This window comes from Calliopsis andreniformis, unplaced genomic scaffold (assembly GCF_051401765.1).
Source record: "Calliopsis andreniformis isolate RMS-2024a unplaced genomic scaffold, iyCalAndr_principal scaffold0001, whole genome shotgun sequence".
In the NCBI taxonomy this organism is placed as follows: Eukaryota; Metazoa; Arthropoda; class Insecta; order Hymenoptera; family Andrenidae; genus Calliopsis; species Calliopsis andreniformis.
This window is the reverse complement of record NW_027480422.1, coordinates 40,547,200-40,562,559: the sequence shown is the minus strand read 5'-3', so window position 1 is coordinate 40,562,559 and position 15,360 is coordinate 40,547,200. Positions and strand designations below refer to the sequence as shown.

At 35.6% G+C, this 15,360-nt stretch overlaps 1 protein-coding gene across 4 annotated transcripts in view; it reads right to left on the bottom strand.

The window, feature by feature from the left end:
* Nucleotides 1-15,360, bottom strand: part of LOC143186418 (uncharacterized) — a 58,901-nt gene that overhangs the window by 32,330 nt on the left and 11,211 nt on the right. For all 4 annotated transcript variants that reach the window (XR_013003046.1, XM_076390091.1, XM_076390093.1 and 1 more), the window contains exon 2: nucleotides 5,637-5,823. The gene's annotated coding sequence lies outside the window, so the exon portion shown is untranslated. The remainder of the gene's footprint in view (nucleotides 1-5,636; nucleotides 5,824-15,360) is intronic.

The window sequence follows — 15,360 nt, the reverse complement described above, 5'->3', positions numbered from 1 at the left end:
AGTGCTGTATGACACTTTTGGAAATACATTTACACTTACTTCTTATGGAAAATATTGATGGACATGTTGTGCAAGCACAACCACAATTTATTATACCATGTGTTACTTCGAACATTACATCTAAAGAAAGTGAGTTCATTTACTATTCGTAATCTGTTTTGCACGGCCTTAAATGATCTTGTGCTGTAGGTATTTGTATTCGTCTTGAGAGCTATTATCAGATGCTAAACAGAAAAATGTAGGATGCCGTTTAGAGAAACAGAAGTAACATTCACAAGTTTTTAGTGACTTCGTATGATGACCCCTTTAATATCAAACAATCTTTATTTAACAAATTTTTTTATTACTCTTGTAGTTTAAAAGACGGGATATGACTAGCGTGACAGGCCAATGAAGACAGATAAATTTCCAAAAAATATAGTGGTTGAAGTGTTAATTGGTTCAACGGACAAAACTGATACGAGATTAGTGAGCCGTTAGGATTATTGCAGACGAAGACAAACCTGATGTAAAATCAGGAAACCTCCGAGGATAGATGTACTTACGGACAAAACTGATCTGTGATCAATGAGCTCCAGGAGTGTGAGTTTCGTGAACGCACCTAATGCGAAATCAAGGAGCCACTAGAATCAGTTTCACAGACGAACTCAAAATAAATTGAGGTGCTGTTGAGGAGGATGGGAAGGACAGCGTGCTGTAAGGAGGTTAGATAATGTACAGACGAACCTGATGTTATAGGTAGTTGTAGGATGCAGACAAATCTAATGTAAAATCAGATAGCTGCTGGCTGGATCCACTTTCGTGGACGAACTCGAATAAATCGAGGAGCCACTAGATTGCCTCCAATACAGCTTTCTTTGGAAGTAAAGGTTTGGGGACGAATGTGATGTAGAACCAGAGAGCCTCGTAAATTGTTAAGTATTAATTGATACAACTCGAGCAGCTAAGCTGAAACGTGGGAGATTTATCAACTTTGAATGGGATCACCTAAGGTAATTATAGGTTTGAAAACAATATAGTCAAATTGCAATGAATACTTTAGTATATTCTAAAATCAGTCTTTACGTACAAGTGTATAGTGTAGTGTTGTTGCGTAAAGTGTATGATTTTAATGCTCGGTGTTAACGCACTAGCGATGCGAAGATTTACAGAGTGGTCGTAGAAATTGTAAGATAGGATTTATGCCGACTCGCGAATTTTATGAGGTTAAACTGTAAACTCGAAACGGAACTTTAACCCCATCTAATTGAATAGCAACCAACTGATGAACTTGACTGTCAACGTGACGATACTGTTCTGAACCCGTTAGGACTAAAATTTCAGGATTTATATAGGTCGAAAAATGAGTGGGAATTTATTAGAAATTTCCTTACATGGAAAATATTCTCCGTATACAACAAGATAATCAAAGTACTAATTTTTACTGGGATACCCCATATATTTCCTGTATATTTCGTGTGTTACAGAGTAGATAGTCTACGAGCAAGTAGAAAAAACTAGATCATGCTCTGGATGGTACTTTACTTGAAGACACCAAAATGGGGCAGAGGTAAGCATTGATTGCGACAGGTTATTTGTAATCAAATCTTTTATAAACTGTCGTAATTTTTGCCTTTGGCTGTCTTTTGAACTCAAGTATCTAGTTAAACCTCTCGGTGCACGAATTAGTACTCCACGCGACGTGAAAACTGTGGAACGAAAAGAAGAGACATCTTTGCGAGTGTCCTAACGCCGAGGCATGAAGATCCTTCTCTCTCGTAAGCTAGTTTGAAAATAACCAAACATTGTCAATTATTGTAAACTATATTTCGTATCTCGGAAAAGAGGTATAATTGTAATAATGTATCTACATTATCTCCGAAAAGAAATACAATTAAATAAACTACCTGTACCCTTATACGCATGTACTTATACGTACTTAAGTGACAACCAGTCCAACTAACTCCTAATCACGAATACTCCAACAATTCCGAGAAAGGCAATAGCTGTCCAAACTTAATATTATTATACTGTTATTTACCTCTGGCAGTGTGGTCGAGACGTAGGAGTTTCAAGAATCCTAAGTTTTAGATTTTGTAATCACATATGAACAAAAATTTTGAAATTGTTAATTATTATTTCACACGTCAAGGTAGTGTGAAATATCGTTTTAACCAGGATACCATCACACGTAGATGTCTCTGGCAACGAAACAGCAAACAGAGGAGCAAAAGAAGCGACTACACAACTATTATCAAATGATTCATATAGAATCCCTCTTATAGATACCCAAAAATTATTTAAGAAACAACTATAATATCACTGGGACAACGAATGGAAGAACCCTGTAGTTTCATATGCTCTCAAAATTGAAGAAAATTTCTTGACTATTAGACCAACCCTTCCATGGCTTGATCGGAAACAAGTAGTTATAAACAGACTTAGAAGCGGCCACCTAAAGCACACGCACTCCCACCTGATCTCCAAAGCCGAACTACCGACATGTACCACCTATAACTGCGTAATCAGAGTGAAATATATTCTCCTATACTGTATAAAGTATTCAGAAGCCCGAAATTAATTTAAATTGAAAACTACTTTACAAAATAACGTTAACGAAAACAAGGAAATCTCTCAAGTTATCTCGTCCTTAAAACACATCTCATTGTATAATAAAATTTAAAGAACAATAATACTCATCACTAATAACCAGTGTAATTGACGCGACGCTAAATAAATAAATAAAAAAAATCTCCTTTCGGAGATACAAAATATAGTTTAAAATAGTATATAATATTGATTACCTTAAATCTAATTTGTGAAAGAGAAGGGCCTCAATGGTTCAGCGTTAGGTGGCTTACAAATATGTCTTTCCTTGTTCCACAAGTTTCATGTCTTGTGGGGTATTAACTAACAACTATGCACTCGACGGGCTTAGTACTCGGTGGTTGAGTTCAAAAGACACCCAAAGGCAAAAATTACAACAGTTTATAAAGGATTTGATTGGAATTTGACCTATCAAAATTGATACTTACCTCTGCAATATTTACAGCGCGTGTTCTGTAATCGCGAAGCTATATCATCTATAATTTTGGTTAATTTGGTAAGACAATAGTTTTGGTGTTCTTAAGTAAAAGTACCATCGAGAGCATAAGTCTAGTTTTTCTTACTTGCTCATAATCTATCTATTGTATAAAATACAAAGTATGCACTTGTGTTATAGCTCGTGCTAGTTACACGAGCATTCAAATGCACAACCGCGTTCAGGTCAATGAGTTTGCGCCGAGTTAGCGAATTCCAGGAGAATCGGCAAAACATGACGGCCCCGGCCCGCTGTTTTGACTCCTGAAAGGTCGCTGATCACCGAAAAGACCGATGAGTGCAGCGCACTTAGGCGTAGCCCGTCTTGCGATATAGATCGCGACAATACCAGAGCTAAACTGTGCTTGAATAAAAAATAGGAAAGTTCCCGTTGAGTTCGAACTCTTTCACCCAGCCAAGGACCCAAAATCCTATCTCCTTTACATCCAACGGCATTCTGAGATAAAACACGCTAGCTCTTGCAAGCAAACGAGAGAGTGGCAATAATAGATCAATTCTCAACAAATATTTAACATTAACTGATGACCTGCAGATCCTGGAAAAATACCAAGTTATGAGGTGCCTCAGATGCAGTGCAACGTTCAGAATGAAATGTTGTATATCTTATCGAAATAAATCGAAACGTAACATCAAATTACAAATTAATATATCTCCCAAAGTAACAGTTTGTAGTTTGTTTCTGTTTTTCTAAAAGAAAAATAGTTGAATACCTTTTTATGAGGAATAACGGGATGCATTGGACACTGTATTAAAATATATATGGTTCCATGTAAAAAAATTAAGATTTCCTATTTTTTTTAATAAAAAAGAAATATTTCGGAAGTTTGAATTACTGTAGCTGTTTGGCGATAGAATAGCAATCAATTTCATGTATCAACTTTTTCTGTCAAGTTATTTGAAGCGGTCCAAAAATCGCCGTTACTGTTAGACTGTACAGGGTGTCATCAAATTATATGTCACGACCACCATAGCGTCATTCTACACCTACGATTTGGTGGAAATTTACGTAAAAAACGCCCCGCAAAATTGACCTTGATCTTGAAAAATCAAGATCAAACAAACAAAATTTTTTTTGTTTAATCGTGTTCTACTGGACATAAGGACCAACTTTGTGAAAGAAACCTTGTGAAAATGGGTCGCATCTCAACCGATCTCTTAAAAAATGATGTTGCATTTCTTATAATTTTTGCAGCTTCCTTATTTGTAAAATTTTTACATCCAGCACCCATATATAAGTAAATAGCGGACTATTGATAAAACAGCGGTGAATTATGCGTTAGCTCGGGATATATAACGAAATGCTTCCCCGTGTTCAAACACTCACTTGGTCGTAGTCAATCAAAATATTTCGCATGACAACATTCGGCGGGTATCATTAGTAAGCTATCTCGTTGGATATGAAATTATCAGAATCATGATACTCCTATTTCCCTAACTACAGAATGAAAAAACATTATGAACAAAGAAGCTGCAAACATTATAAGAAATGCAACAGCATTTTTTAAGAGAACGGTTGAGATGCGACCCATGGTTTCTTTCACAAAGTTGGTCCTTATGTCCAGTAGAACACGATTAAACAAAAAAAATTTTGTTTCTTTGATCTTGATTTTTCAAGGTCAAGGTCAATTTTGCGGGGAGTTTTTTATGTCAATTTCCACCAAATCGTAAGTGTAGAATCACGCTATGGTGGTCGTGACATATAATTTTGTAACACCCTGTACACTCTATACCTTTTACCAATTCTACAGCCCATGAGATCCTATATGAATAAATAATCACAACCTTGTAAAAAAATTGTTGTTTTAGTTTTGAAACAATAATTGGTAATTGTTAATTTGTAATTAAAATGCACTTTTCATTCGTCTATTTTCGACTTTATCTTCAGAGAATGAATCAAGAAGTTGTTCATTATTCAAGTATGTACATATGCTACTGCAAGACTACATGTGGAATATTAAAATTAGAGGTAACAAGGAGTCCAGCCAAGGTCATTTTCTGTAATATTTTTCCTCCTACTATGCTAACGAAGCCTGTGCTCTACAACACATGCGCGTAATATATACACAAGGAATCCTACCCCCTTCTCTCTCTCTCGCTCTCTCTCTCTCTCTAAAAAGAGTAGACAATTCGTTTCCGGGAATCTACGAGTTTGGCGAAGGAATTGTAAGAAATACTGTAGAACACGAGCTTCAGGTATTTGGCGTATCAGGAAGACCTGAGAGAAAATGACCTTGACCGGACTCCGTGGTTGCCTTCGAGCTGAATTCTATATTTATTTTTATGTCCTTGTTTTTAGCCTACACTGAACTCTTTGAAGAGACTAAGAGATTGCATGTAAATATAGACATCATCTTGGATAATTGCAAATCGCCAAAAACTTTTTGTTCACAATTGTCCAAGAAATTGTCTTGAGGAGTGTATATGAGTACATTAAAAGGTCATTAAAATATGTATTATATTTCAGCACTTTCTTTTGTAATTACTTTTTATAATTTCTTTGTACAGTTAAAACACATTGGTGATAATAATATCCAGTAATATTTCAAAATACATACCCGGAAATCTTGCAAAAGGTATTCCCATGCAACTGATATCCATTTTTGTAAAATCTTGGTCATCCTGAATCCAACACATACACATCGTATTGAATGTACATGGTAAACTGTAGCATTTTGTTACATTTAAAACAAGAACCATAAAAATGATCTTGAAGTATATGCATTCCAGTTTCCTAGGTAACATCTGTTTGAAACAAATAAATGGTTTGAAACAAAACAATTTAAATTTCAAACTTGTTTTTTAATGCCATTATAAAAGCTATCAGAACTTTGAACTTAAATTATTTTTAATATAGTTTATGTTTGTTTATATTTCTTATATTATTATACAAAATATAAATCGTACAAATCATAAAACGCGTTGAATAATATTACATATTTCAAATTTTGCGAATTGTTTCCATATTTCGATTATTGTCTAACTTTTTAAAAACCGAGACGGTAGCATGTTTACTGGATGGTGATGGGCAGTATTTGGATAAATTTCAATATAATTACAATTTCTTAGTCATACAAATTGCAATCGTCTACAGAACAATATGGTCATGAAACGAGTCGTGGCGCTGGTAATTTTGACTGCGCTAATCCTTAACTATTTAACTAACCTTTACCTATTAACACGAATTCAGGTAGATTCCGCATGATACATTTTTATTATTGATATCATTTAAATATCGAAGCCGTTACAATGAAAGTTGAGAATACATGTCACATATTGTTTCCACATTCCAATTAACATCACATCAATTTAAAAAAATTTAATATCATAACATTTTACTCAAAATCAAAATTGAGTGTCCGTTGTTAAGAGTTAAAGAAGGTTCTTCCAATTTCGCGGATATCACTCAGTAGAACTTAACAAAACCCCTCTATTTTCATATTTGGAACTTGTGACGATTATTATGAAAAGCTAACATTAACTTGTCATTAGTTGATTACGAACAGAGATGTGATATGTAAGAACAATAGCGACTCATAAGGGGCTACGAGACTTGTGTCAGTAAGTAAAATTTAAAGAGTTCCCATACTTTTTCAAAACTAGTGAAAACTGAGAATTAATTCTGGAAAAACTACTGATACGATTCCATTCATTTTTGGTAATTTATTAATATTCATATCGTTAAATACAGAGTGATAATTTTATAAAAAATATCAATATTTGTTGAAGTTATTATTATATATATCTTTACGTTCAACATTGTTTTTCATGCACGGCCCAATTTTTTTTGGTCATAACTTGAAAAAACAAATTTTGTTTATAAATTAGATTGTATTTGTCATTGCGTGACAAAGCCTTTTTTTGCTATCTTGTTTAACCGATAAGAGAAAAATATCAAAATTTTTTCGCGGTTATAACACACCTTGTACTACCATTGCGTATATTACTTGCCAGTGAATAACTATTAATTATTATTTTTCTGACCTTGGTGTTATTAGCACGATAATGTGCTGCGTAAGATAACTCGAAGGAGCAGGTATACAAGTGTGTAACAGACCATGTCTCGTGATACATAAAACGTTCACAGATAGAGCGGCTTACCTGTGAACAGGGAATAGGATTCGTGTGGCGTGCGGTTAAGAAATAAATTTCACAGACTGCAAATTAGAAATACTCAATGCTATTCTTAAAGCCATACAAGTCTATTAGTCTTTTGATTGAAAAGTTTCTTGTCGCTATATAAATTTCTACCATCGGTAACTTCTATGTCAATTAAGTATTAAAGCGTTGTAATCTAAGCAGATGATGAATAATGACGAAGAGGATTAAGGAAAAGGCCGAGGAGCTGGTTAAAGCTGTCTCAGAGTGATAATCAAGGAGCTGGTCAAAGCTGCCTAGAAAGAAGGAACCAAGGAGCTGATTAAAGCTGCCTCGGTATGATTTGGGATCGTGTTGAGCGTTTGGATTCAGAGTGAGAACTGCGCTGCGTACTACTACTGCTCTCTGCCTACACCTCGCTGATGCCGCCGTATTTATACAGGAAAATTGTCTCCTTCTTTTGTGTCTGGTGACTCTCCTTAATGTAGGGGAAGCGCTGCGCTGCACTTGCGCGTTCGGGGGTCATCGCAAGATATGTGTTCCTAATTGGTTCCGAAGTTTTCGTGCATGCGTCTGATGATACCCGCGCAGGCGTATTGAAAGTATCGCTCACCGATTGGTTTGTGATGTCGCTGCTTGATCGTCACCGTGTCGTCAATGCGTGCTCTATTGCACGCCATAGGATATCGCTTCAGTGACGTACTGATTTTGCACGCATGCGTAATGGGAAGCGTCCTGCTGTGTGTGTGCGCACGCGTGTTGCATATCGCTGGCGCGAGGATTCAATCTAAGGATTTGAGGTTAGGGTTATGAGTTAGGGGTTTAGATCACTGCCACTGTACAGATTTGAACTATCACTTGTTATTTAATAAGAAAAAGATTGTCTTTAGAACTCAATTTCTTCGTGTATATATGCGAGACTGTTGCCGGTTGTTACAAATGGAAACTAAGTAGACACTTCCTGTGTTGCTATGCATCTAAACAGTTTATTTTGAACTTCTTTCTTAAATAGACAATACCCTTAGAGGGTGAAAGTAAACTTTCGCCAATTGCAGTTCTCGATACTCCTTCGGCAGTGGCCCTTCTCAGGTTGTTTATATATATCCATTCCCACCAAAAGGCAGATGAGGATGATGCCTCTATGGAAAGCGCGTGGGGTGAAGCCACTACGGAGAACTCCAGAGAGCGAAGAAGTATGAGGGTTACATAGTAACGAACCGTACTCGCTTTTCGGGTTTACGATATGTCAATCGTTATTGAGCATAAGGGTCAAGGCACTACAAGTAGACATGTTCTACATCACTGTAAAACAACACATTTCTAGGGTCCTTAATTCTCGAGGTAATTTAACGTCCCGTTAAGCCATGCGTCTTCATATGTTTTTAAAGGATGCATCTACGATAGCTGGTCTTTTTAGTCGTCGATGGAATCGTTAGTACCCTGCTGTCGCCATATGAGCTGCGTTTATAATACAGTGCGTGCGTAGTGAGGAGTTAATACGGCGAACGCGTTGCTCTAACCATGTTACAGTTGTAGACTCTGCTGTCCTATGATGATCACCGCGAAACGTTGATGTGCGTTGTGTAGTGGCAGGAGACATTCCAATGATCAACGTTTATACCGGCTGTGATAGGCCGATTGTATCGTTGCAATCGGTCAGGGTCGGCGACATTAAGGGAAGAGTTATGAAACCGGCGAGGCGGGCAATGCTCCAGATTCATCTAGATTGCTGCTGCTGTCTCTCTGTATCCTATGAATTTCATGTTGGCGTTGACTTGAGGATCGTGGCTGCTGTATATTCCGATCACGTCAGAGTCACCAATTGCAGTGTAGTTGTGAGGTTGAAATAATTGTGTGTTATTGAACTCAACAAAATAGATTTATTTGCCAGAGTGAATACACGCGTGTTGTCAATGAAAATGTTCAGGACGGACTGCCTTTAGACACGGTTTACTTCTTTTCGAAAACTTTTGGCCACTTAGGATATATCATAAAAACAGCACTGGTGGGAGTGATGGTACCCTGAAAGACACCGATAGAAACCCAAATTGTACGGAAAACACACATTTTGCAAGCCTTCGAAGTTTCTCGTTCGAGGCATGGTCGCAAAGGTCATAAAACATTCGTTTACCAAGTGTGATCATTGCCTGCGACGACGGTCAACTTTCTGTTGCCAGTTCCAAAGATGCCCACGCAAAAGGAAATATGCTATTCGCCTAATTAATCAGATACGATTCCCCTATAGCGAATTTCACCATTTTTATCTTCAATTGCGAAAATTTCCAGACAGGTTTTTCCAATATGCGTGAAAGTTGGTAAAAATGTTCGATACTCTATTTGAAAAAATAAGAAACATGATTCAAAAGTAAGCAAAAAGTTGGAAGGAGGGAAGGAAGAAGCGAAGATTATGAAAATGTATTCGACTCATGTCGTGTTTTTCATTTATAAAAATTAATCAAATACTACAAAATGATTATACAACAGGAAATAAGAAAGGTATTCTTCTCGTCGATGAAGAAAGTAATGAACCAACAGAAATTAGTTAAATAATAATTTATTAATAATTAGTTAAATAATAGTTTATATTTAGTTAATTGTATAATTTCTTAGTTTACGGTCTATAATTATTTTTGGTAAATACGATAAATTGGTAATCCGCAGTCCGAGCGACTCGCTCTATGAGTCACGCGTTACGTCTTTGGCCTTTCCGTGGAGACATCACCCAGCGGATCTTAGTAGTCACTCTCGCTGACATATGTACATTTTTACATCACCCTAGAAATAGAGTAACGAAAAATCGGCGCAAAAGGACCTCCCACAAAGGAAACCACTAGATCATTTTAGTATAAAAGTGAGAGGTCAATATGGTCAAAAGTTAGAATAAATCAAACACTAGTAACGAACACAACCAACTACAACATATTTGTACTTATCAGTCACAGAATAAATTTGTATCTGACATAACTGTGTCCGTTTATTGAAGGGTGGTCCTTCGAGAAAATATAGTCAGCGCACACGTGTAATTATACAAACTCGGCAGATCTTTGATCTACCACGAGTTAAACAGAGAAACTTATCGGAAGTCTTATTATAAAAAAAATATCTCAATGAATAATTATTTGTGCAAAAATAGTACACTTCCTATGCTTCGGGGATGTACTCTAAGACAAAATTAGCATTTCGAGCAAAATATTTTGTAATAAAAACGACTTTTAAAAACAATATTATTAATTGTATACAATTATGCATTCTACCCTTAAATATAAAAAGTATTACTTCCTCTAGATGTCGCCATAATACAATTTTTGTATAATAATTTTTACGCTGTGCCTGAAAATCTTTATACTGCTGGCACAGTCATTCTTATTGTACCGTAGGACATTACTTTCTACTTTATGATTTCATTGAAGTATATGGAGATTATATTTCATTTTTACACATTGCCCGTAATGCATCAGGCTTTACGTGTAGCACGGTTTTTTTATAACATTCAAGTTAATTTTTAAGGGGAATTTTTCTCCGTGTAATTTTGTTTAAAATTTGAACGAAGCCTTAAATTTTTACATTTAACTAATTATAAAAAGTACGTTAAATAGCCCCAAAAAGAGGTATTCGTTTCGAGACACTCTGCCAGAATGCGAACAAAATATCATACCATTCCATTTAAAAAAATAGATTTGACCTTTATATCTCCTCTATGCCTCTACCAACAAAAAAATTGTTGACACTGTATGATAATTCCGAAAGTTCATGGAATTGGATATTTAGCAAATTAACTTCAATTTGCAAACACAATAACAAAATAGTTTATTTTTAAATAAAGTTCAAATTCAAACAATACGTTTACAAAAAAAGAAAAAAAAAAAAGAAACAATCCGAAAGATCCGAGAATCCGACAAGTTCAACAGTTCTAAATATTCAGAAATCCGTTAAATTTAGCAATTCGAACTATTCGACCGTTTGCAAGATTCTATTTCATTGTCGACCAAAAATCGTCGACATCACCTCCTATTCACCCTCCAAATCGCATGTAGGAGGAAACCGAGAAGTGAGACTTAGAGTTGTCCAATTACAGCGCGAGACACTTTTCTAATGAACCATGCCTACAAGTCTCACGGTCTTCGTCCTGTCAACAGGACCTCCAAATCTTGCGTGGAGTTCTCAAGTCCCGGAAATCGGCCATAAATTCTAAGTCCCTCTTTTCTCGACATGTGAGCCTACGATGCGTCAATTGCCGTTGAGGGGATATGGCTGTGGAATGTCAAAAAAAGAAAATTCGTACCATTCTATAGCCAGATCCAAGTGCTAAAGAAAACGTATAATGCGTAACAAGTCGATTTCCTCAAAAACGACACTGTTCTATGTCGACCACATCACAACCCACTTGAGTACTTAACACTGTGTTATATACACCTCAAAATCAAACAATTCTTATCTGATACTTTTTTTTCTGTTGCTTAAAGCAAACGAGTTACTTAGTGGCCTACTTCGGGTGCCTCACCCTGTATCTTTGATATGACGAAGAGTTGCACAATCTTGCATACCATCATGTATTCAAGTGTGTACATAAAATATATAAACAGAGAGTAATTGGTTTAGGTTATCCTTAAATTTGCAAACAAAGGATTAGAATAACCACCATATTTATCTTACTCAAATCCTTGTGTTGTTTTTTCTTTGAAACTAATCCAAAAGGCAAAGTTCATAAAAACAGTGCAGAAACAAAGAAAAAGGTGCAAGAAGCGGTACGTACCAGCTTAAAAGAAATAAAGCAACCTTTTATCAAAAGCATTTCTGAGTCATGTACACAAAGGGTGGAATTTTGTTCGATAAACGAAGGCAGTCATTTTGAAAATACACATATATTACTAAATGTAACAAGTATATAACATTTAATAAATAATAAGGAGTTGTGTTATTGTCTTGGGTTTTATTCGAATTTTTACTTCTTCCATGTATCAACTAACACTCTGGAACACAGTTCTTATTCGCAGAAACTATATATCAATAAAAGTTACTACGCTCACAAACTTAATACAGTACTGTCCCGCAAAACGGCCGAGATTCAAGCTCCGCAGAAATGCTCGCGACTATCCCCACCATTCAGACAGGATCCTCTCGTTGAGCGACTAAGAGGGTCCTTACAGCGACGAGCTATAAATTTTTCTGTTTGCTATCGAAGTATTGTATGTCAAGAGAAAGACAGAATTAGGATATTTTTTCTTGCTTTGACCTTTAACCCTTTCGGTCCTACCGCCGCCCATTGGCGGCATCCACTAAACGATCTGTGGGTACTGCCGCCGCCCAGTGGCGGCATCCACTAAACATTCTCTGGGTCCTACCGGCACCCGCGGAAAGTTATGTGTAAATATGTATGTTTAATTCTATATGTTTTAGCTACATTAGCTACTTTATAGATAAGCTACGAAAAACCAATTGGTATGTCTGTTTATATTGTTAATTTTTTGAATGTATAACTTACAATTTGAATTTAGTTCCCTTTAGGATGAGTGTAAAACGTTTGAAAGGAGAACAATGGATGAAGGAAATCATTGCCTCAAAAAGTGATTCTGACGAAGAAAATGAATATTATTTAGCGTTTCGCAAAAGGAGGAGAAACAATCCGGCACGTGTACTTAGCACCTCGGGGTCCGAAGAAGCAGAAGTGCCTGAAGTACGAATTGATACTCCTTCTAGCATCAAATGGACATCTAAGAAGCATAGTCCAAAAATTCATAATTTTACGCCACATCATTCGGGAGTAGTAGGGAACAATTTAAGTCGTTCGTCAAGTATTTTAGATTACTTCCGAATGCTTTTTTTTAGATTTAGTTAAATTTATTGTGGAAAAAACCAACAAATACTGGTGTCGACAACTCAAAAGGGATTACTTGGACGTTTCAGGAGGGATGGATGTGGATGAATTATATTGTTTTATTGCTGCGTCGTTATTAATGACGCGAAACAAAAAGCTGTCCTTAAAGGAATATTGGTCTAAAGATAAGCTTCTCCGAAGCGATATTTTTAGTGTAATTATGAGTAGGGATCGCTACTTTTCATTATTGCAAATGTTGCATTTTACGGATATAGTCGGCCACACTACTGATCGTTTACACAAAATAAATGAAGTAGTGGAAATGTTACGAACATCATTTAACAATGCATTTCAGCCATACCAACGATTATGTATAGACGAAAGTCTACTCCTCTACAAAGGCCGTCTGTCGTTTAAACAGTATATCCCTTCGAAACGCAGTAGATTTGGAATAAAATCATTCCTTCTTTGCGACTGCAAAACAGGTTATATCCAAGATATAATCATTTATTGTGGGGCTAGTACTGCTGTAACTACCGAATTGGAAAGCCAGGGAACATTGTAATGTCGCTTTTGCAATCTTTTCTAAACAAAGGCCATACTGTTTATCTAGACAACTGATTTTCCAGTCCCACATTGTTTAATCTACTCCACGAAAACGGTACGAACGCTTGTGGCACAGTGCAAAAAAGACGGAAAGATATGCCGAAGATAACTGATAAATTGAAGAAAGGAGAGGCAGTGTTCCGCTCATCTGAAAATCTATTGGCAATGAAATGGTCTGACAGAAAGGAATTTTATATGCTTTCTACTATCCATAACGAAGAATTTGCAGAAGTACCAAAAAAGTCAAGAAAAAATGAATTCATTCTAAAGCCAAAATGCGTAATAGATTATAATTCTTCAATGGGCATAATCGACAAATCAGATATGGTTATAAGTACTATCGATACAACTCGTAAAAGCTTAAAGTGGTATCGGAAATACTTTTTCCACTTGATTGATATTTGCGTCTGGAACGCATTCTGTCTATATAAGGACACCACAAAAAAACAAATGTCAATGGCGAAATTTCAGCTTCAGCTGATCAAGGAAGTATTACAGGAATACCACAAAGATCATGAACATCATCGGTGCAGCAGGTCAGGAACTAATTATCCCACAAGGCTCACAGGGAGACATTTTCCTTCAGTATACCAGTCGGGGAAGAAAAATCGAAAACGAAGATGTGTTGTATGTGCAGCTAGTGGTGTGAGACGTGAATCGATGCATCAGTGTCAACAATGCAATGTGTGCTTGTGCGTTTCCCCTTGTTTCGAAATCTATCACACCAAGTTGCACTATTAGCTTTGTCATTTATTATATTATACTATTAGTTTTGTTATTTATTATGTTACTCTCTTAGTTTTGTTATTTATTGTCGTATCCATATGGGACATCATCCATATAGTGCACCAAAAAAATACCGATATACTACCAGGAAGAAAATCGAAAAAGACAGGGATGAATACAACATTGGATTAGATAATTGGGGGTGTGTGAATAGATTTTTTGGCAGCAACCCTGATCATATTCTACTTATTCGCATACCCTTGGGGGTTAGATTGTTTATATAGAATTTGGCGGGAAAATAAATTAAAATTCAAAAATTTGGAGGGAAACGCGATATCATAAAAAAGTTTTGTTTTTAAAATGTCATTTAAGTTTATATAAAATAAAAAAAATTGACCAGTTCGGTTGTTGTTTTTTGATTTTGAAGTTTCTTTTTCAAAAATTCATAAAAATCGCAAAGTTTTTTAGATAAACTTTAAAAATATAACATATCATTTCTGAATTTAACAATAAAAGACTTGTAAAAAGTGTAAAGTTTGAAAGAAAATCTCAAACACTCTGAACGAACGTATATTATAATTTTTTTCAATGCTACATTCAGTTATTTTATTGTAAAAATATTCTTATTACTTCACTTTTAATAGACATTAAATTTTTATAAGTAAAAAATATTGTCTTTTATATAAGATTTCAAACTGTATTTTCATTATTTCGTGCAATTTTTTTCCAAATTTCTTTTAGAGTAAAAATTTATAAAAAACCACAATGACATTTATAGCAACAGTAAATAAAACAAAGAGAATATTAACTTGAAGAAAACAATCTCGTTACATCAGAAAAGATAGAGTCAATTCCAAATGTTGTTAATGAAATATACAGAAAAAGATATATTCAAAAAATGGTAGCTGACGCCAATATTCATTATAACAAAATTAATTTTGAGTTTGGAGATACTGTTATTTTAAGCAAATCTTTTGATACAAATGTTAAGACGAAAAAAGATAAAATGTCAGATTTCTATGAAACAGGTGCATGGA